The sequence below is a fragment of the Poecile atricapillus genome, chromosome Z (assembly GCF_030490865.1).
Source record: "Poecile atricapillus isolate bPoeAtr1 chromosome Z, bPoeAtr1.hap1, whole genome shotgun sequence".
Taxonomy (NCBI): Eukaryota; Metazoa; Chordata; class Aves; order Passeriformes; family Paridae; genus Poecile; species Poecile atricapillus.
Genome location: NC_081289.1, coordinates 53,601,503 through 53,625,797, shown reverse-complemented (window position 1 = coordinate 53,625,797; position 24,295 = coordinate 53,601,503). Strand labels below are relative to the sequence as shown.

The 24,295-nt window shown below is 40.1% G+C and overlaps 1 protein-coding gene across 1 annotated transcript in view; it reads left to right on the top strand.

Moving 5' to 3' along the window:
* Positions 1–15,214: 15,214 nt before the first annotated feature.
* The window catches only part of LOC131573407 (protein FAM3C), a 29,994-nt gene continuing 20,913 nt past the window's right edge, over positions 15,215–24,295 (top strand). The window contains exon 1 of the mRNA XM_058827346.1: positions 15,215–15,353. The gene's annotated coding sequence lies outside the window, so the exon portion shown is untranslated. The remainder of the gene's footprint in view (positions 15,354–24,295) is intronic.

Here is a 24,295-nt window from a genome sequence, read left to right as displayed (position 1 = left end):
TCAGAGATAAAAAATTATGTAACAACTTCATAATATTTCCTTTATCCATCCTTACTTTTACAGTATCAACCTTGTGTTCTCAAAACAGGTTTCATTTTCACGGATGCTTGTCAAGTATACAATTTCCAGCAGTTAAATATTTAATAAGAGACATCAAGTCTACAGTGTTGAATGCTGTAACCTGCTACCACATTAAAATTCCTTTCATCAAGCAACAGTTGCAAAAAATTAATTACATTTTTTTTCCAAGGTCTTAGATTGAAGGTCTAAAAGGCACAGTATGATTTGAACTAATTTATTTTTTAATCTGTAGTTTAAGTGAAAACTGAGATGGTTATCTCACACAGGCCTGTGTTTATGTCACAATGATCATCAGGGCTGACAGTTTCAGTTTGGCCCATGCTGTGCATCAGAACAGCTTACAAGCTCTACATCCTGACTGGAGTACTTTTGCAAAACCAAGTGGAAAAGCCTGTATCTGTATAAGCTTTCATACCTCAAGCCACTGCAGTTCAGGTTGAATTGATACTGCTTCAGTTTTCTTTACCAGCCTAGCGGGAAAAATCATTAGTTTTTTCCCGGTAACAGCTATGTCTTGAAACAGAAGTTATCTCCAAGTACAAGTGTGCATCAGTAAAAAGGAAGTTAGAAGCAGTAATTATATTAGTTTCTCAATAAGACACTCTGATGGACTTCTTACGAGGACAGGTAGTGATAGGACTTGGTATAGTGGCTTTACACAGAAAGAAGGTAGGTTTAGATTAGATATTAGGAAGCATTCCTTTGCTCTTAGAGTGGTGAGATACTGGAACAGGTTGTCCAGATAAGTCTTGGCTGTCAATCCCTGCAAGAGGTCAAGGCCAGGTTGAACAGGGCTTTGAGTCACATAGTGTAGTGGAGGGTGTCCCTGCTGGTGGCAGGGGGGTTAGAACTGGATGAACTTTAAAGGTCCCTTTCAATCCAGACCATTCCATGATTCTCCTATTGCTCAGCTTAGTCAAAACTAGCCCTTCTACACATTGAAAATTATTAGAGTAGAAATATACTGTACCATGCTCATATGTGTGCAGCCTGTTCAAACTCAGGAAGCTCTGTGGGAAGGTGTGGTGGTTTGCTTGCATATGAAGAAAAAAAAATTAGTTTTTAGCAGCTACTGCATCAATATCTATTTCTTCATTTCTTTCAGCATTGAAGCCTAAAGTTTTGGTTTTGTCTGATACACAGGTTTAAATTTTGTTCCTTGCTTTGTGTTTTGTGAGAGAGCTCTCAAAGCACTGAGATAAAATGACAGGATCGTGTCCTTACAGGAAGTCAGGAAAGTCTCCCACACACTGGCTATCATGCATGTAAGGCAGATAGCCACAGTGGTGTCTCTTCATACGACATATTTTTTATTCAGATCATCTGGAAAATAGCCATCTTGGTCTCACAGGTTTGAGGGGAGGTCATGCTGTACTACCTCAGTTCTTAAAGAAGTAACAATTCATGCATAGCCATCTATTCTGAACTGTGATTGTGAAGATTTGCATAGGTTTTACCAGGGTATGAGACTGAGATGAGAATACTTGTTTTCTTCCTTAGTGATAAGCATCCTGGCCATCTGATTTCAAACTATCTTGCAGCCTTTGGGAAAGGATATACATTGCCTGAAACCAGTGATATTGCAGACACATGTTGAGCAACATATCATTCTGCTGGTGAACTCAACAAAGTCAGAGGAAGTGTTGTAAATACATATTATAATATTGGCTTTTTGCAAAATATAGAGATAGATATTATTATGTATAATTGAAAGTAACTTTTCTATAGTTTTTATTTCTGCTATTAACTAAACTTAGGCATAGTAGTGAAATAGCTGCTATAGTTATGCTTGTGGTAATTGAACTGCCTGCTTGGTTGGGATTATATCCAATGAATGTATGATGAAGACCCCTGCTGCTGATATGCCAATTACCAGCACCCACCATATGAAGAAAGTATGGACCAAAACCCAAGCTGGAGGTGATAATAAGAATTGACTGAAACCACAGCTGAGAAATGTGCATGCTCTAAAAAGGCGGGCTCAAGGAAGAGCCAGTTCTTGGACCATTTAACTAGTTTGGAGAAAAGTTTAAATATATATAATTGTTTATGAATTTGTAATAGGCTGATGCAATAGAAAAGGTCAGTAAAGGGTGTCTCCAAAACAGCAGGTGTGCTCCTGGCTGACTGCCAAGCACCCTGCTGCTAAACTTTGCTTTATTATCTTTGTCTCCTATTGTCCTTTATTAAACTTTTAGATTTTAACAGGAGAGTGAACTTTGTTTTTCACTGGGAGACTGTCATCTTTTTAACCCTGCCTACTACCCCTACAATCTTCTTTCAGACTGACAGGGATCATGTGTCTGCACATGTACGGAGCCTGATGTACCCCAGACACATCAGAGCTTGTGCATGTGCAGACTGAACTTCAATGCATGTATAGCAAAACCAGTGTTCAAAATGAGTCTTACTTCCAGTGCATGCACAAATCAGTAGCACAGTGGATCCCATATGCTATAAACCTCTCAGGCTGTGTCCACACACCATAGCACAAGCAAGCACTAGAGCAGTGGCTGTATGTCCTGGATTTGTGGACATGCAGAGATGGAGATCCTTAGAAATCCTTCACAAATGGCAAAAACCCCAGCAGTTCAGAAGGTGATTCATAAAAGTAGTAACCAGCTGCTAAACTCGGTAAAGCCAGAGTGTGCAATGCCTGGCAGAGCTGTACTGCAGACTAGTTTTCGATTGTGTTCCCAATGCAAGCTCAGTCATAATGCCAGACTACAGTGTAATCTGAGAATGATGACCATTTACATTACAATTAAACCAATTTAGAGTCTTAGATATTTTCAGAGAGCTTGGAAACTGTTTAAACATTGTATACACTAAACTGAGAATAGGAAGTCTGAGGGGATATATTGGACTGCAAAACCATGTAAAAAATTATGAGGATAGATATAATAAACTTCCACTGATATCTCTGATTCTTCTGGGTGGGGCTCTCCACTCTGTGCAAAATTGACTTGAACTTAACTTTATACCTATTAAATGCTTTTTCAGCTGTGTTTTTCTGACTGACCAGGTAGTCAATTGAGTGAAGCAGTTGACTCAGGAAAAACTCCCTGTCTTGCTCTTGAACCCAATATTTCCTTTTTCTATCCTGGAGAAGTTTTAATTTCTAAGACTGAAAAACCCTATCCAAGACCAAGAAAAGTCACCAGTGGTGTTCCCAAGCACGGCAAAATACAGATAAATGAGACCTGTGGAAGCAAGCCAAGACAAATAGTAGTAGGAGCCTGAAGATACATAAATTTCAGATTGAGTCAAGACCACACAGAGGTTCTGCTTGACAAAAAAAGTTTTAAATAAAAAAATAAAAAAATAAAAAAATAAAAGTTAAATTAAAGTTTTAAATAAAAGCAGCCCATTAAATACAAAATGTTGTGGCAGAGTACACGAAAATGTATCCACTGAGGGACTGATTCAGCTTAGTTTGAATGCAAAGAAAGGAAAATTGGGGACACAGTCCAGTACTTTGGAAATAAAATCAAGAAATAATATCACCCTTGAGGTAGGAAACTTGAGTGTAGGTTAGCCTAAGAATGCTGTAACAGAGAGAAAAGCCTCAGTTTTGAGGTAGGCTCAGACACCAGCCTTTCATGTGCTTCCCAGGCACTCTGTGTTTTCCATCTATGGCACAGTAGCTGTTATCCCATAACATGACTGAATGTTTGGTTAAGCAAGAAATAAAGTTTAATCACCACATAACAGATAATTTGATATTAGATACAACTCTGCCAGCATCTCTTGCTCACATTCATCAAAGTTTTGCTTCCTGTGGTTCATAGAGTACAAGGTGTTGGCCAATGAAGACAATGGGAAGTTTGCCATGAATTTAAAGGAATCAGGATCACCCCCATATTCATCACGTGGCAGTGTATTCAGCATGACAGCAAAAGTGGGAATACTTTAATACTCATTTAATATGTGCAAGGAGTAAAATGGATATTAGGTAACCAGTCAATGGTGAATCCACTCAATACCTTGTCTTTGCCAACACACATCTATCCTTCAAAAGGCACACTCTTTTGCATAGTTTGGTTTCTAAAATGCTCATACTTCTTTATTTTAGTCAAGTGAGTGGTAAATTAGCACTGCTTTACAATCTCTTAAATGGGCAAATAAAAACTATATGCTTGAATGCTGTTCCACTGAAATTGATACAAAAACTTTCCTGGATGTTGCATAATACCAGGATTTCATGCTGCCTCAGAGGCAGTATCTAAACATACCGTGTCTATCAGTTGTGACTGTTGACAGGAAAACAGTCAGATTTTTATTACCTTCAGCAAATATTTACATTCTACAAATGCGTAAGAGCCAATGTAATTTCCCTTAGGAATCTAGAACCAGTATTTTTCTTAATAGGTAGGTCAATGGTCCCTTTAGCTCTGTATTTGACAATGGCTAATACTATGTATTTGTGGAAAAAAGGTCACGAACAGCCATGAATAGAGCACTTTTTTTTCATATCCTACCATAATATCCTGGTTATTTGCAATAAAGAAACTTCCAGGTTCTTGGTTTCAGTTAGACAATTGTGTTGAATGTTAATTAAATAAAATTTTAGAAAATACAGTTTGAATGGAATCATAGAAATGTGGAGGTTGACTGGTCCATTCTCACTCAAAGCAGGACTATAGCTTGTCGTACCTTTAGACCCTCCCTCATTATACAGGTTAAAACAGCAATTGTATCATTCTCTTGGCTGTTCTTTAGGCTGGACAAATGCTGTGACATGCTCCTACCCCATCACCATGATAGTGGCTCATACTCAAGCTCACATCCACTGTGACCTCCACCATGAGCCCTTCTCATCAGTGCTGCTACTCAGCCAGTTAATTCTCTGTGTATGGGGTAATCCTGCTCCAGGTGCAGAACTTTGCACCTCTGCTCTTACGCCTCTGTGAAGTTTCTGTTGGCCCAATCATCAAGTTTCCAAAAGTCATCCTGGACTGAAGCTCTACTCTTCGGTGGGCCACCCATTACCCCGATTTTGTGGATTGTAAGTAGTTTTCATCACATTTAGTAATTCTAATTGTATATTTGACACTGTGCATCACAAAAGAGATATTGGAGCTTTTCCCAAAACATTTTAGTGTGAGAATACCAAACAACTGTGAAACACATGAAGAGCAAATAGCTTTTTTTTGAAAAAAAAACTAGTGTGGCTTCGAGGTCACTGCCATCTCCATAGCTGTTTTCTACTCTCCTGTTTGTACTCTCCTCCCTGTAGATCACCAAGCCCAAGTAGCACCAGTACACAGATCTTGTTGCCATGTTAGGCTAACTTTGAGACAAGAGCAACTGCATCACATAGGATTGGAAAAGAAACAGACACATACTCGCTCTGTGAGCTGAGCTGTAAGGCCTGTAAGTCCCTTGACCACAAGACTAGCACGTGAGAAGTGAAAAGTAAAGAGAACAGGCAATAAAGTTATTTCCTTTGGCTGAAGACAGCTTTGGATGGTCATCTAAGGTACAAAAGAAGGCATTTAATTTTAACTAAGACTCTTAATAGAATATGCTGGACTTTGAAATAGTCAACCTGATTATATTAATATGTTTTGTGGTTCTAAAATGCCAGTAACACTTCCATATGAGGTTTTTTTTTTCTTGTATAATGGAATATCATGTATTAGCATTTCAAAGATATATTGAAAGAAGCAGTTATTAAGTACTGTGAAGAAAGCAATAGCAACAGCAGTGCTATATGCCCACATCAACATGGGCACTACTATCTTGTCTTATGTTAAGGTGTGGCCTTTGTCATTTGCATGCCTATGTATAGTCAGCCTGCCAGAACTCTATTAATCTGTGTAATTTTATACAACAGCTTGTAATAAATGGATATGCACATGCTTACAGGATTAGGCTCTGATCTGGAATAAAGACTCACTAGAGCATCTGGAAGAAATGCAATTTTTTTTTTTAAATACAATAGAAGATTTTAATATTTCAAAATTTGGAATGAAACCAAGGAGTGTTGAGTCTTTTCACGGCATTATGCCTCAGTTCTGGGGAAGCCAGTTAGTCTCGCCCCCACAAGTCTGGATTGCCAAGAAGCCACAAAGAGGAGGGTCCTTCCTTCCCAGCTCTCAGCACTCCGTCAAACCCAAGGCAAAGCAGCCTTTAAGCTCAAGATCTCTTGGAACCAGCCAAATGGCTGTTTAGAAGAGAACTGGCAGGCTCATTTGTCTTGGAAACCTGCCCAGATTCCATTGGAAATTGGTCAAAAATGGAAATTCTTTTGTGGAACATTTTGATTTCAATGAATGGCATACCCTGATGAAGAAATATTTCACCAGAAATTTTCTAGCCAGATTTCTCTCTGTTGGAAGTAGATAAAGCTATTTTTATGGGTCTTTTTGTTTTTGTTGTGTATTTTTTCCACACCCACGTGGTTTGGTAGGATCAGGTTAATGAGCAAAGCACTCTGAACGTTCAGTGGCATTTGATTCTGAGACTTTCATCCAGAAACCCCTCCCTCTAGCTGAAATCTAAGTTCCCTTCAGTTAGCGAAATTGTTATCAAGTGACGCTGATACCAGAAGATAATTAATTGCTCTCCACTTCCACATTTCTTTAATGTCCATAAATGCTCTTAAGCTCAGAACAGTTAATTGAACTAGAAGCCTGCCTCTGATTAAAGACAGGCATTAATACCAGATTAGTCCTAAATACAGGAAGGGGATATTACCTATGGAAATCTTGGTATATCTTTCTCTAAGCAGTTTTTATTCACTTAGACAGCTTCTAATAGTGCTACAAGAAATAAAACCTTGTAGTCCCAAAAGCCGGTTCAAAAAGTGTAGGATTTTCTGGTTATTTCAATTATAAAATGGTAGTAAGTAAAAAAACACTCTGTGACTGTAAATATATTTTATTGTTATGTGGGCAAATGTCAGATTAATGTCATTTGTTGCTGTGAAGTCAATGAGAATTCTGTTAATGAGGGAGAAATATTCCACCAAACACCACAAAGACTAGATGTCTTTTCTCAGCTAATCATCAGAGGCCTTATCATGCTAAAGAAAAATAAAATCATTTAGGTGGGTGATCTAACCAAGTCAACAGGCCATGCAGATGGGAGAAATGCAGTGGCTGCAATATGGTAGGAGGGTTGTGGACTCTGTCTTTTTTGAGATTTTCAGGTGCAATCTTGGCACACAAGACCTGAAGAAAACTTCCATGACATGGATGCTATACTGCTGAAAGGAAAATGCACTCATCTGTGTAATGCCAAAATCCCTGTGCTGCTCTGGTGGTCTATCCTGTCCTGGTTCTAGTAAAGAATGCTGCTTCCATTGGCACTCCAGATGATGGAATATTGCTAAATAAGCAGCTACAATCAATATGTAGGAGCCTGTGAGGGTTTTAGAGAATAGGAATACCATCAAAAAGCTCTTGACAAAGAGCAGAAATTATATAAAAAAGGCTACAACTTAGAGTTCAAAAAATCAGCTTCATAAACATAGGACTGGAAACTCTCATCAGGGTGGCAAATCCACAGATGAGGATGTAGGGGTCACACACAGGCAAGCATCAGTAAATGAAATGTAAGAAAACATCATGGAAGAGTACTGTGTGCCATAGATTATTTTATATTGGTGATGCCTACATAGGGAAGGTGTATTGAAGTTTGGCTACCATGTTTCAAAGAAATTACAATCCGGAGAAAGAGACTGAAAATCTGTAAAATATGATCTGTGAGTAAGGATTAGAGGGAGTGTTTTGTTTAGGGAAGGCTGAGAGAAAACAGAAGAAGTCTTCAAACAAGAATATCACAAACAAGAATAGCACAGGCAAAGCAAATAATGTGGTTCTCTATACATCAGCTCTGTAGATGAGAGGAAGAAATGAGTATGCACTACAACAGGGAAGGTTTAGATATTAGGATTATAGGTTAGGCATATTAGATTAGACATTAGGATTATAAACATAGATGGGTAATGGCATGGATGATTTTCAGAGACCAGACTCTGTCGTGATTCTGATGGGAAGTGAAAAAGTGAAATAGGAGACCACCAGAGGCCCCTTTCAGCTTCCTCCTGACATCTGTGAAAACTATGTGTATCTTTATCTGATCAACCAATAAATTCTAGCAAACCCTAAAAGGAATAGATTGAGGGATAATTTCAATCATTTTTCTCAGAGAAATATCTTCAGTGAATTTGTAACAGAAATAGAGCATTACAAGAAGGGAAGTACACTAAAAGATACTTTGCAACTCAAATCTGTTACAGTAACAATTCTGTCTAGGCTAAGTGGAGTCACTTTAATTTCAGTGTGTTTGGCCTAGAAACTAACTGCAACAGCAGAACAGACTTTCACTTTCACTCTTCTTCCTTTATGCTGTTTGCAAGATAAAAGACTGAGAAGACTGAGAAGAAATAAAAATGTAGAATTCAAGTCTTGCCTAGATCATTTTTAGTAGTTAATAGATTTTCCTTTTGACAAGATTTATTGCTGAAAATTAAAAAAAAAAAAAAAAGAAAAACAAAAACAGAACACCCCCCTCCCCAAAAAATCCCCAACCAACCAACCAATGAACAAAGCAGAAAAAGAAAGACCACATTCAGGCAAATACAAATGCCAAAACCCGAAACTGCTGTCTCTTTTGTTTTAGATGGGACTGTAAGCACTTTCCTTCAGAAGTGCAAGACATTTTATGCACATACACTGCAAGACACATGCAATGTCACATTAGTTGAACTAGTGAGGTTTCCAGAGACAGGGTCACAAGGCAGGCCATGGCCTGATAGAAGAAATTCATGCTTTGGAGAAGTTTGCCTTCCTCTGGATGTTGTGCACCTCTGCATTTTCAGTGGGGTGGATCTAGGAGATTTTCTGTCTGGACAATCTACAAGCTAGTACTCAAGTAGAAACTTGAACACAAGTTTAGCAAACTGGGTGAATAGACCCAGCAAAAGCAGAGCACAAAACACCACAGCACCAAAGGGTGCCTGCCTTGGAATAACTTACAAGCTGCATCTTCTTATACCTCATGAGCTCTTTCTTTCCTTTGATGTACAGCACATTGCTGCAAAACAAAGCAAACATTCTTCCACTGGCATTATTTTAACTAAAATGTAAGTTATCTGTCATTGTATCATATGGAATATATGGTTTTTTAAAGTCAATAACAGTAATACTATTCTTTTGTCAGAAAATCTATGGTAGTAAACTCGTACAGTATTGAAGCCAGCAGCATGAGAAACACTTAAAAGTGTTGATGTATAGGGAGGGGCTGTCCTGCTGCAAAAAAGAGGTGTCTGTTCTGACAGGATACTGTGCTTAATGAGACTATTATTAAAATTGGCTGGTTCTCACACCATACCACTTTAGCTATTGAGATAAGCCTCCTTCAAAGACATCTGAGTTTAAGTGACCATATCAACTCTGTAGGAGAAGGAAGTAACCAATGAGAAATATTTTTTTCCTCCTAAACTGTTGAGCTCATAAAACCACCATGCCTGTGGTGAACAGAAAATCTCCACTGCATTTGTTTTATTGCTCAGAAAGGCTGAGCCCGTGTCTCAGCCAGAAGAGTCTTTGAGACAAGAGTTGGTTAGCTGCAGGAGAAGCCAGAGTCTGCTTGCATTTCCCTGTAAATGTTATTGTGGTACTTTGAGATGCGCAACATTGCCATTGCTACATAGATACTAGAGGCATAACAACAGTGTGAAAATAGCAAGTGAACAGTGTCAGAGAGGCATATGGATTAAACAAGGAGCCAACAACTTCCAAGCCATCCCTGAAGTTCTCATGTTTCTGGATCTTTTGCCCACAGCTGCAAAGCAATGCTTTCTAACCTCGGCATCCAAACTGCCATAGCTTCAGTATTTTACCCTCAGAGTACTGTCTTCTGGTCCTTGAAGAGATAATTTTTGCTGTGTGATCTCATGGCTGGTGAGCTGTAACTTCTGCTTCATCACCATCTATCTCTTCCTGGAATTTCCACAGTTACCAGGGATCCTTTCATTAGATTTGAGCCGCCTGTACTGGCTCAAGCCTAGTCTGGTTTCTAGATAAATCCCTTTGACCTGAAACCTTCTGCATTTTGGTCTGCTGCACCCCAAGTGTGTTTGCTGTCCAAGCTCCCTTTTTCACTTTCAAGGACATTCAGATGTCAGTTCTGTAATTCAGTGGTTAGGGCTCAAATTCCCCTTTTCTGGGCTGTGCCTATCAATCTAGGTAAGGATGCAATTTCTTTTCTGTGGTCTAGCCAAGCATGACAGTAGGGATGGAGTGACCAACACTGCCCATGCAGTTTTTATCTTACTCATCACTTGAAGCTTAGATAGAGGAGGGTACAGTCATTCCATCCTGGTGAAAGACGTGTGAGCTGGCAGAATCCTTAATTATACTGATTTCTATTTCTGAATACACGGGATTTAATGTTTTTTATGATAGGAGCACCTAAGTACCTAACCGAGTAAAGTCTCTACTCTGCAGATGTTTGCTGAGCTGCCCTGTCTTTCTGCCCCATCACCCTCAATGTTTTCTCAGAAGATTAAATTCTTTTCTTTCCACTAGAAAAACACAGATATGATAACTACTGACAATGGTTTGTATGTTGGTATAAGGGGGAGTGGTTATCTTGATTGAGCACTAAGGTGTGGGTGGACACAGAGAGACTATCAATCCATTCCTCTCTCACCCTTTGTGATGTGTTGGAAAAAATCCGAGCACATTCCTCACACATTCACACAGGTGGGGGAAAGAAGATTGGAAACCTCTGGCTTTAGCAACAGGAGGAAGGCTCCTATTCCTATCTGCAGTCCTGCACCTACAAAGTACTGAGTGCCCTGGCAGCAGGGTCCAGCAGCTTGGTCCAGGAAAACAATTGCACCAACTAAGCCTGAACCTGCAACACCACCAGGTGAGAGCAGGGGCAGACTCCCTGGTATGGGGAAGAAGGTCCCCATAGGCTGACCTCACCTGCTGGCAAAGGGAATTTTCTTCTTGCTGGGGCTTGTATTTCAAATACTGAAGAAAGACTGGTGGGGCCTTAGACTGTTACCCTTGCTACTCTTCCACATGGGCAGCAATGACTTTGGCCATGGGAAGCTGGGAACATGTTAGGCATAACTCTATGGCTCTGGTAGTGAGAGTCAAGGACACGGTGGGCCAGGTGGTTTTCTGGTTAATCCTGCCAAAGAAAGGAAAACAGGTCTTGAGAAGAAGTGGACAGACACTGCAGATCATCAGCTGGCATCATGCAGCTGGCATCAATAACAGGGACCTGGTTTTTATGGTTATAAGATCCTATCTGAGTGTCAACTGCTAGGAACAAACTGGGTGTTCCTGAAAAAGGGGAGCTAAAGCAGCTCTGCCACATGATTGGCAAGCATGGTAAGGAGAGCTGGAAATTAGGAATGACAAAACAACAGGGTTAGAGATGACGGCCTACCATCAAGTAAGCAAGTGGTGTGGGATGAGGTGTAATACATAGAACAGGGTGAAAGAGGTCAGCTTAAGCCAATACGCAGTGATAAGAGAGTGCCAAAAATATGGCATTATAGAAAAAGCTCTCATATCTTTTTCTGGGACATCAGCTCAACCTGGTGCCTTGTCTGGCATGCTTGTACATGAATGCATACAGCATGGAGAATCAATAGGGGGGATCAGAGGTTGGAATGCAGTTGCAGAGCCACAGTATCTCATTGGGATCACCGTGATGTCATGGCATAGTTCACACATGGGGGTGGTGCTACTGATGGATACAGGCAGTTTAGCCAGGACTGGGAGGGAGAGGAGGAACTGACCTCTTGTGAGAGAGCAGCAGCGATGCATGGAGCTCTGCCTTGGGAAAGGTAGGGTCTGGTTGAGAGCCTGTGGATCAGGAAAAATATCTTGCTGAAATGAAATATTAATAAACTTGGACGCAAACTCCATGTGTTTTCTATGACAAACAGTTACATTTGGAGGAGGTTTATTGTGTGGAAGAATTCTCATGCTGCCACAAGATGTTCAGAGTGGCACTCATGACCTTTTACAATGCAGCTCATGAACAATACAGTCTGTAGTCTGTCTTTCTCAGGACATCTACAATTTCCAGCTGGTGATGCTTGTTCTTGATCTCCATGAGTACAACCTCAGTTGGAAATGTTCCTCAGATGCGTCTCGTCTAAAACTGGAGCACTGATTTTAGTTCCATACCCACTGTTACCCAGACATCTCGTATCAGACCTGCTATTTTGGCTGTTTGAAAATCAACTTTTGATAGCAACAGGGTGAGGACACAAAAATATATACTGAATGTATAAATATTTTAAATTCTACCACATCATTGGACAAACTTTAAATAATACATTCTCTTTCAGACACACACCCATACTGCTTATATAAAATTTTATAACACCAGTCAAAAAGCCAACATGACATAATTTTCATTTTTTCATAATTTTGAAATTTTTTTCATACATGTTCTCACGTGTTTGGAAGAGGCAGGAGAGAAGAGTGAGATTCATGTTGTATTTATATATTTTAGTTTCTATTTATAGTTACAAGACTCACACCTTGGTGAAAATCACATTCTCCAGCTTCTTCAAGGCAAATTGCTGGTAGCATTCTCTAAGGAACTTTCTTCTCTTTTATTTCTTTTTTATTTTTTTCTTTCTATAATGTTTAAAAGAGGGCTTAGGGATGCAGCTTATATATCACAGCTATCAAATGGTGCTATCAAATGCAAAGTGTTTCCTATGACTGCACTACTCTGTTGAGAAAAGTAACTTCTATGCCACAGATATTTCTAATTTTGGAGAGCTGTGTCTCCACCAGTAATCTGAGTCTGGCTCATTCAAAGTGCCATGGAAAGATTTGCTAGGGCAGAAGTATCAGTTTATAGCATATGAACATGAAGTTCAGGCTTGTAGGGAAATCATGCTTTTAAAAGTCACCAGAAATTGCTTTGATACCACAACTGAGAATCAAGACTCATGATTAATTAGCAGAACATCTCTTGCCAGAGGCAATAATCAACAGAACAAAGGTAAAGCACATGAAAGGGTTTGCTTCTGTATTTTACTTTATTTTCATTTATTCCTGTTATCTCTAGGATGCTAAATGAGGCTTGCAGTACATCTAGTTTTCCTGTAACTACTTTAAGGAAATGTTTTCATTCTCAATATAATCCAAAATCATAGTTCAATGCTTTGATTTCACTTAGTAAAAAAATGTAGTTATGAGATAGACAAGAAAGTTCAGGTCAAATGCTAGAGACACTAGCAAAGAAATTTGTCAAAGATGTAAATAAGGCCATCAAGGTCATCTCTGTTCAGGCCCAATGAGCACAAATTCTTAAGACACTTTGGTTTATGATGTTTGCAAACTAAAAAATTATAGTATATGTTTTTCCTAGACAGTGTAATCATAAAACCAAGTTATTTCATTGATTTATCTCTAAATAAATGTAAAAATTTTGGAATTAAAAATTGTAAATTTAGAACATATTAGGTCATGATGAAACATTTAGAATATATGTGGCTATGAAACACATTCTGTTTCATGACAAACTTAATCTACAGAAGAAAAAATGGTCAGTTCATCACAGACAATAATAAAAAAGCAAGCTCCTGTAGGTATATATATTTATACTTCTTATGGAAGACCTCTACTTAATGGGTATAGCAATTTTAATATATGGAAAAATGGACAATTAGAAGATAAATTAGAAATGGTAAAGAGGAACTATGAGCCTTCTTGAGATACTGGGAGGGCTGGCATACCCCTTCTTCTTTGGTTCCGTCAGCTGCCACGTTTCCAAGGAAGTGTGACTCTACACCCCTCTGTGTGTTGTGGCACCTTTTCAGCCAAGTAAATAATCAACGGGATTCAATTGCAGCTGTTCTCAAGTCTAACTCCTTTTTTTTACTTTCATACAGATGTATTCTGAAGTATTGTTTATTGTGCAGGTAATATTATTTCTTCTTTAAACAATTTGATACTACTACCTATGTAATCTTTTTAAAATGTTTGTTTCAATTGCAAACATTCGTTTATCAAAGGAGTCAGCATCTGTTAGCATACCGACTTGACTAAACAGTTACTGACACCTAATTAATAACCAGGGGAACATGGTTAAATTTAATATATTAAGCACTCTGTTAAACTATTACGTATCTATATCATAAATTAGAACTAAAAACTATAAATACCTTCCTTTTTTGTGTGCAATGCTCCCACTGTGTACTCTTTTCCTTATTTTGAGATTACATTATGCCTGAAACTTCATTGTGTTGTGAAAATTTTCTAAAGAAATTGCTTGACTGAGGTTCAAATAACCATCTCATACCAATGACCAGTTGGTCTCAAAGCACACTATTTTAAAACCAATAAAAGAAATACCAAGTGCCCAGAGTCGTTAAGTCGTTAAAATAAGACACGGAAACTTCCTTTTGTCTACCTGACACTGATGATGTCCGTTATGCCCTACGTTTTGTCTGTGGCTTTGTTCTTGGCTAAGAGAAGTGCCATGCTGATTTTGTAAAAATGCTCTCTCGCTGTTTGGCAGTAGCGGAATTTACAGAGTCCGGAGCTCTGCTTCCCCAGCACTTTCCATATCCACCCCAGTAATAGCCCAGCTGAGGGAGTTAGGCCAGTGGAAATCCTGCACAGAATAAAACGCTGCTCTTCGTGCTTGCGTCCCCACCCACCCCAGCTACCCCTAACTCCCTACCTACCGCAACTCATGGCGGGGCTAGAGGAAAATCAGCGCCAAAAAAAAAAAAATAATAAAAAAAGATAAATAAGAGTCAGAAATTATCTTTTCTTCTTATGCAATAACACAGAGCAGCTCAGTCCTGCTGATTATAGTGTTTTTGAAAGAAAAAGGCTGGACTTTATTTTAAAACAGAAAATGTCATTTCTGTCTGGAACAGACGATAACTTGGGGTGTGTTTGGGTAAGAAAAAAGAACAGAGAAAGCCAGCAGAAACACCTCGGTGTCCAGGTGTCTCCCGGGGTGGGCAGTGGGCAGGCAGGCCCCGCCGGGCTCACTGTGTGCGGGGGCGCTCCCGCGGCCGCCCCGCGCAGCCCCCGCGCGTCCCGGGGCCGGGCCGGGCCGGGGCGAAACGGGGCGGGGCGGGGCGGGGCGGGGCGCGGCGCTCCCGGTCCGCCACCGGCAGGGGGCGGGTGCGCCCTCCGCGCCTTCCTCCGGCTGCGCAGCGGCGGCGGCTCCGCTCGGTTCCTGCTCGGGCCGGGGCAGCCTTCGCGGCGCGGCCGCCGAGGGGACGCTGCGCGACGTGTCCGCGTCCCACAGCCCCGGTAGGTGCTCGCGTTCTCCGCGGGGCTGCGCGGGGCCGGCCCGTGCCCCGCCGGGCATCCCGCCGCTGGCTCTGCCGCCCGGGCGCGCATCGCTCTCCTCTGCGCGGGGCAGCCGCCAGCCCCTGCCCCCGCGGCCGGCTTTCCCCGGCGGCGCCCCTTCCCCGGCCCGCCTGGCCCTTCCGCCATCCCCTCCCGCCCCGGCAGGGAGGCGGGCCGGGGCCGCGGGTCAGAGCCGGGCGGGGCGCTGGGCGGGGGTCCCCGGCCCGGCCAGGGGCTCGGGGCCAGGCTGGAGGCGGCGGCGGGGCGGGCGGCGAGCGGCCGGAGCTGCGGCGGTGGCCGCAGGAGGAGGAGGAAGAGGCACCGGGTGGCGGCTGTCGGGCCGGCAGGACGCCCCGGTCCAGGCAAATGAGTGAAACCCTGGCAGCGTGGCAGCCCCTTCCTGCTGAAACAAAGTCAGCTGCTGCTGCTCGGTGCTGGTGTTCCCGTGGCTTTCCCTGTGGAGGACGGGGTCGCGGACGCTGTTGGCACTTGGGTTGTGTGGCTCAGCGCTTGTTTAACAGGAACGCTAAATGAATGCATGGTTACAGAGAGCAGCCGTGAGCTCCTAAGGAAGTTAAATGTGCAGTTTGCAGAGAGATACTTGTCGAAGCAGTCTGTGTGCCTTTGGTTACTGGCATCTGAGTTGCCGAAGTAGGAAAATCTATAGAAATTACTTTTTTCTTTTTTTTTTTTTTCTCTTAAATGCCACCATATGTTAAGTCGCGTGTATGGCTGAGCCACTGAGAGGCTATGTAACTCACCTGACTTGTTTATCTTCCCATTTTCTCACATTTAAAAGAGGTTAAATGACAGTAACTCCGGACTTGGAAGATCTTTGCATATTCCAGATATTTTAAATATTCTGTGTGGCCTGTTATATTGCACAGACTTGGAGCCCGTGGTTGCTCTTTGCTGGTGAAACCATCTGACTGCTCCTCTCTTTTAACAAAGTATTTATGTAATACTAATTGGGGAGTTATTTAGAAAAATAATTAAAACCACAAACCCACACCAGAAAAGGCTACTTAAAGGCTGTCATGTTGTTTTCTTTTTTTAAAGCTTTCGAAACTTCTCAAGGTATAGGTGTTTTCTCATTAGCACATATTTTCCCTCAGGGTTGCTTTTAAGTATGAAGAAATCTTTTCTAACCGTTGATTAGCATAGTTGTTTTTGTGGCAAAACAAGTTTTGTGACTTGTTTTAAGCCTGCAGGTAGGCTCTTCACAAACAAATAGCTTGTTATTGTCATGTAATAATATCTAATCACTTCAGGATGGAGGAAGCACCTGTTTGTTGGAGGCCCTTGCTTGCTTCCATCTTTGTAGAAGTTCTGACCACTTCACCCAGTAAGAGTGCAGAGTAAATAGATAATAATAGTTGCTTCAGGGAACCAGGAATTCCTGTCCAGCCTCTCGAAGTGCAGCCCAAGTGCTTCAGGACATACATGCTCTACATGGAATGGTATGGTTTGGAAAGGGTCTGAAAGACAATCTATTTCCAGCCCCCCCTCTGCCATGGGCAGGGACACCTTCCACTAGACCAGGTTGCTTAAAGCCCCATCCAAACCTGGCCTTGAGTGCTTCCAGGGATGGATTACCTGCTGGCAAACCTCCAGTGTGTCAGTTCACCATCCTGTGTCTAATCACCATCCCAATACCAACCTCTGAGGCACACCACTTGGCACTGCTCTAGTCTCTTGGACACTGGACTACAACTCTTTGAGTGCAGCCATCCAGTGGCCACCCACATTTAATGAGAATTCTTAGTGCTTGTAGAAGGGAGGGATAATTTAGAGTTTAAAATTTTAGTGGAACTTTGGAAAATTAATATTTAAAATGTGAATTCCTGAATATTTAGTTTTCAGTTTTTTGGGGAAAATACTAACATGCAGGAAATATATTTTTTATTTTTTATTTTTTTTAAACAAAATCATAAGACAGATTGATACTGTGCAAAAATACCTGTCTACTTACAGATTATATTGCAGCCTGAAGGTTAGGTGTCCATAAAATGAACCCACAGTAGACACAGAGAACTTGTTCTTAAAGATTTAAATTGATCAAAGAGGATTTGTTATTCAAACAGAACTTAGGTTTGGTTTTTTAAACCTGTCGTTCCAGTGAAGTCAGGGGATTGACATGTGAGTGTAATGGCTGCAGGTCTTTCTAGTTATATTGGTAATCAGTATGTTCATGAGTCATTATATAAGTCATGTGTGTGTTCAGTTCTGAGATTTTCACTAAAATTTGCTGGAACTGTGTAGGACTTGAGGCATAATTATTGTAAATCTCCATGTTTCACCTGCCAGTGGCCAGCTGCATTAGCTCTGTGACAATTGTTTTGCTGTTAACAGTTCTGGAATTATTGTAGTTGTTTTGCATTTTAAAAGGAACTGAGAAGTGTCACATTGGTCTGAAACCAAGATTGTACATAAATTCTGAGAAAAATTGTAATTTGCATTAGTGTCAGAAATCTGATAGTTGTGCAGTGAGATCATGACACAGGTGAGCAAAACTAGCAGCCCGATTCTGCTTCACTTTGCCTCTCTTGAAAGCTCTCTTGAAAGTTGTCCTCTAATCTAAGTTGTAGTCTCTTTTAGTACATTAAGTATCCTTAGTGAGCAAAATCATGTGAGCTGTAGCAGCCTGGCAGGTGAGCTCACCTCTCTCATCAATTTTCATGCTTCCTTATACTATATATGTCTGAGATCTCCTGGCATGAGGACACGATAGAAGGGTGATGAGGAAGTAACTTTGAACTGGTATTGCTGCTTGAAATCTCATTTCCTAGTATTTCTTAGATTAAGCATCTGTAACCTATAAATAGGTGCTTCTGGCTTCCTGCTTCATCATCTACAATTCTGCGTCTAACCATGAATCTAAGCATAGCCTGCTCATACTTTTGTTAAAGGTATATGCACCCTGAGAGGAATTTAGGAAATTTTTTTTGTTAAAATAAATAAATGAATATTTTTCTGGGTAATTTGTAACTCTAATTCCACCCTGTAAATTGTTTCTGTCTGCTTGCGTCTCAGTGTTATCTATAAATTTAAAAATCTTATCCTTCTTCAGTAGTTCATTTATGTTTCTGATAAGTGGTGAATTGCTATATTAAATGGTATTTCACTCAAGGTTCCTGAAATTTAGTCACACTGAAGTTTTCACAGGGCATTAACAATAGCTACTCTTTTGGAATTGTTCTACTATTTTTGCTCCCCATATACAGTACTGTTTTTTATAATACAAAAATAGTTTGTATCTTAATTAGCAGACTGAGCTGCAAATAGCATTTTCCAGCCTTGGCCTCACATACCCTCAGTGCCAAGAGAATGTGGAAGAGAGGAGGAACTTTTTAAGACTCTAAGGACAGAGGGAGCTGCTGGAGTAAACTTTGCCCTGCGTTTGATATACTGTTGAGTCAGTATTAGTGACAGAAAGTTGCACAATATGCTTGTATGTACAAACACGTGCTAGTTCTCATGACAGTCCAGTTAAAATCTTACCATTGAAATACATGACAGTCTCCCCTCTATTCATAAGACTTGCTTTCTTGTGGCTGGCTGGCTTCCCTTCTCCCACCCTCTCTCCGGTTGTCTTTTGTCTGAGGAGAAAGTAACCATCTTCTAGTAGCACCGGTTTTTTATTTTAATTTTTCATTTTTATCTGTTTTGGTATCGATTAGTTGAGGCATCATTTCACAGATGTTTGGCGTTTGCTAGTATTACCGCTGCTAGAAAGCCACTGACCTGCTCCCAGACACTTAATTGTGCTTTTGGATCAGCCTTGATACTCTTGCACTTGCTAGGGGGGCTGCCCTGGCTGTCTGTGTGCTTGCTGGTCAGCTCAATGTCAGTGACACATGAATGGTCTTTGAACTGCATTTGAGTTGATTCAGACAGAGGTTGATTAAAGGAGTTCCCATAACAATTAGATAATTTCTCTTAGAACAGTATGATCCAGAGGGGATCACAATGAGTTGTTAGAGTATGCAGTGCTTGCATATCAGCATCTTTGTGTCAGCTGTGCATAGAGTCACAGTGGAAAGGTCACTGTAATAAGCACCTTCCTGTCACTGAGGGATGCTGTTCCTCAAAGGAGTTTATATGTTCCTAATGTGGTAAATTTCTACAGAGGTAATGACATGCAGTGAATTGCTATGCAGCCTAATTTTAGATTTCTCCATTCATGATGATGCTTAGATTATAACATCTCAAAGGATAAAAAATGTCTGTGTTGAATTTTACTTCGTGGATATATGCCAGTTGTTAACTAAACATTAAAGTGTACAAATTATGTAAATATATAATATATTAAAAAATGCATTGTCCCTAGATTTTTTTTGTGAAATTATTCCTTTCAGATATGGCTTATGGTTTTGGTATTTTATATATATATAAACAATATAAATTATAAATATTATATATATTATGTATATTATCTATAATGAAATATATTATATAAATATAAAATAAATAATTATATATATATATTTGCTGTAAGATTGCACCTAGCCAAGATGTAGGTTGTGAACCCTTGTTTGATATCTTCATGCTCAGAAACCTGGAAACTACAGGTTTTGGGCATCTTTTATGTCTTCAGTAGGAATAAGTGAGTCACTCAGAGCTGTTAAGAGTCATGTCAATGCCTGACTTCCTCTCCATTTTCAAGCATCTTTCACCTCATCACTCACAAATGGTGGCCAGTGCTAATGTGGACCAGTAGCAATGCCTTGCCAGCACCACAGAAGCACTTTGGTTCTGGGTGCCTCATGCACATGGAGGCTATCAGGCAGCAGCAGCAGTCTCATATATGCACTGGATCCCATTAGCAGTATCCTGTAGGCGTGGTGTGGTGAGCCTGCTTCTGCCCTTCTTCCCCAAGCTGATGTGCAGCGCTTTCTCTGCTGGGTGCTCTGCTCAGCCAGTGACGTGCTCTTCTAATCCTGCAAATGGCCAAAACATATCCAAATGCTACCTCACATGGGAGATGAGTAGATGACAAAGGGCTCTTGAGTGAAGCATGGATTTCATTGTCCCTTAGAACAAGAAGAACTTGAGATACCAACAGTGCTGTGAGCAGTGCCTGTCACTGGGGAGGACTTTTCCCCAGCTCCCTGGTGAGATCAGGGTGATACTAAGCAAAGGTTAAAACTTCTCTCCAACATGCAGCCTCAGATCATGCTGAGCTTTTAGATTGGGTTTTATTTCCAGCAGTGTATGGAGATGTCCCTTGTCTTAGTTAGTAGTCTTAATCCTCTCTGCCTTGTAAAGTATATACAAACTTGGTGGCTTGCCATGTTTGTAGTCTTGGTATGCATCTCTGGCATGAGGTTGGTGTGGTCATCTGTGTAGTAAATGAATCTCATTCAAAGGATGATCATCTCATTCTGACACTTTAAAGCTACTATCTAGAGTCTTATTGTGGTTGGAGAGAAGATTGGTTTTCCTGCAATAAACCTGGAACTGTAGAGGAAGTGTTTGTAGTGCTCCTTTCGTCTTCTCCTTGCTTACTTGATAAATTTATTTAAAATGGACCTCAGTGTAAAATGATGATGTTCCATAACCATACCATCAAGTAAATTTATGTGGGGGTCATATGTGGTTTTATCAAGTCCTCAGTACATGTGAGACATGGAGCTCCTGGAGCAGGTCCAGCAGTGATGGTTAAGGCGTGGAGTATCTTTCTTTCAAGGAAAGGCTGAGGGGGCTGGACCTGTTCAGCCTTGAGAAGAGATTACTGAGAGGGGACCCCATCACTGTCTGTCAGTATCTGAAGGGAGGGTGCCAAGGGGATGGAGCCAGGCTCTGCTGGGGGGGGCTGACAATGGGACAAGAGGCAATGGGCAGAACCTGATGCACAGGAAGTTCTGCCTTAGAGTTCTTCTGAGGAAAAACTTCTTTACTGTGCAGTGACCATGTGCTGGAGCAGGTTGTCCAGAAAGGCTGTGGAGATATCTCCTCACTGGAGATACTCAAGAACTGGCCACAGTCCTGTGCCATGTGCTCTGGGATGGCCCTGCTTGAGCAGGGAGGGTGTACCAGATGACCCACTGGGGTCCCCTTCCAACCTGAGCCATTCTGTGAAGTCACAGGTATGGGTACTTTATTATTTATTTATTTATTTATTATTACTTATTATTTATTGTTCTTCAGGCACATATCCTTTGGTATGGTAGTTCTGTTGAGAATTGCTCTATAGCAGGGCAGGATAATATTACTTGATAGTGATGCAATATTCTAATAAGAGGCTTGGCATTTTTTATTGATGTGAATGTTCTTGTACATTGGAAACATCTACTAGGTTCTGGCAACACCTACAAGTGAGACCTGGTGATCCCACAGATTAAAGTATTGCAAAGCTTTATTTACTTCCTGTTGTGGGAAAACTGAACAGTCTTTGCTGTCTTATGAAATCAAGGTTATAATTTGTTTCTTAAAAGTACGACAGAAAACAACTAATTAAGTTTTAAACTTTTGAACAGGTGGTAATTACAGCAGTGTTTCAGTTACAAAATAGTTTGAGTTACCTCATTCTTTTAAATCTTTATTGTGAGATTTATATAGTTTGCTGTGGTGATGTGGGGAAGTAAGTTGGTGGATGAAGTTCAGCAATTAGTCCTTGATGATTTTATCTCTCTGAACTTCAACATGTGATATTATCCAATGGCATGAAACACAGAGTTAAGATTCTCTTATAACATATAAATAGTGTGGGTTTTAGGGACCATAAATCACATTCTTACCTATATGGACCAGAAAAGTTTTGTAATAATTGAGAAGAGTCTTCAAAGTATGGATTGAGATATTGGTATAAGGCTAAATTTTTGTTGTTGTGGATTGGTTGTGTTGCTTTCTTTTCTTGGATTGCTGTGGTTTTGTTGTTTTAATTGCAGAAGGAATGTGGCTTGAGTTTCATTCTCCGTGGGAAGAATGAATGCCTTAGTACTTTTATCTCAGCTTCTTGGGTTTCAGAAGAATTTTTCAGTGTTTGAGACTGGCTAGTTTGTGTGTTGCCTAAGATGAAAATACTGGCTTGATGCCACTAGCAAAAGCTCACTTGGTCAGTGATTTGACATGCTGTTTGGGAAAGGTTTGTTTTGCACGTCAACTTTCAAAACACTCCAGCACAATGCTGCTTCTCGTGTGTATTTCCTTTCCTAAAAGTGAAACCACAGAGTGGTAGTCCCAACACAGGACATGCAACAGTAGCTGGATTATCTATTCCTAATTTTGGAATAAACTTGAGTTTCATTTCCTACATTTATCTACATTCATTTGTTGTAGCTACAATTTGATAGAAGTAAAACTTGTATTTACAAGCTAACACTTTGAGTCTGATTCAGTTGTCTGGAATACCAGGATGAATCTTGATATGTGTTTGGAACAACACAATTCTCATAAGATTCTCATTTTTATAAGAAATTAATAATTTTACTTCATGGTAACATTTGTCACAAGGGAGAAAAGAAAATATGTATTCCTGAGTCTCTAAATTTTTCTGTGTGGACAAACCTTTTCCCTATGTGGACTTTTACCAGAACCTCAAAGAATTTCTGTGGATGTAGGAGTGCTTCCTGTAGGAGTCATAGCCTGTGTTTCCAGAAGACACAAATGGTGTGTGATTATAACAATAAAATTGAGTTTTACTGTTTACTTTAATTCTTTTCCATGTGTGTCATTCAGTAATTTCAAATTAAATTAATTTTGTAAATGTATTGAAAAACTGTTCATAGCCTAGCAGAAAAGTAAGCAATCATCTGGATAAGAAAATGCATCCTGCATTTAAAAAGAGTAGTCTTGAATGCTTTTGGATGTCTTAGCTCTTTTTTCCATGGCATGTAATTCAGGTTGGCACAACCACTGTTTAAAACCAGAATTCACGTAAGAATAGCTAATGCTGTCCTTGACATATCTAATTCACTGTGTAATATTGAGAAAAAAATCACCACTGCTCTGAACTGCTTGAACACAGCAGACTGAAATATCTTATCAACAGAAGCTGGATTAAACACAATGATTATATTTTGCCAGGTATGAAAAGCTAATTTTTTTTGTTTGTTTGAAGGATTTTTTGCTCTTCTCTCACAGGAATAAAATGCATCTGCTAATCATTGAGGAATGCAGTTTGTGCTAAAAAAACCTCAAAAACAAAAGACAGTGGCCTAATCCACTAAAGTCTTGGAAATAAAACTAAAAGCTCGAGTGTTTTTGGTTTTTTCCTTTGGGTTTGTTTTTTGGGGGGGGAGAATGAGTTGGTTTTTTTTGGTGCCAAGTAATTTTGAATATGTGTTTAAATGCAGTGTAGTGTATGCTATTCATATTAACAAATAGCAGATACATACAAAACCAGGTATAACATTATTTGACCATGCTAGAAAGTGTACAAACACTTAAGTCCTGGTCTGGGGAAAAAATTTCCCCCCAAATTGAATGCAAAACATGTCAGGCTGCCACACATTCAATATTACATAACCTGGGTACAGATTTGCATGTAATAGTATAGAAATGCAGGCTTAATATTGAAGGGGACATTAGCTCACACCTTGTGGACTATCTGTGTTAAGAAAAATTGTCTCTGTTTCCAGACTTTTATGATGATTTACAGCCTCCTTTTAATTTTTTTGTTAATCCTTGTAACTGTAAGGTTGTTTTTCTGTGATATTATAACTGCAAATAGGTAAGCAGCAGCCAGGGAATACTGAGAGTGGTTCTTCTCAGCATTTTTTTTTAATTATAAAAATATATATTTAAAGTAATAATGTCTTTAATATATATTTTAGATTTTCTATAAATAATAGTATTATTTTAAAAAAAAAATTCTAAAAAATTTTAGAATTACACCTTGGAGATAAGAGATAAAGATGTCTTATCCTGACATCATATGTCTTTCTTTCACAGTTCCTTGC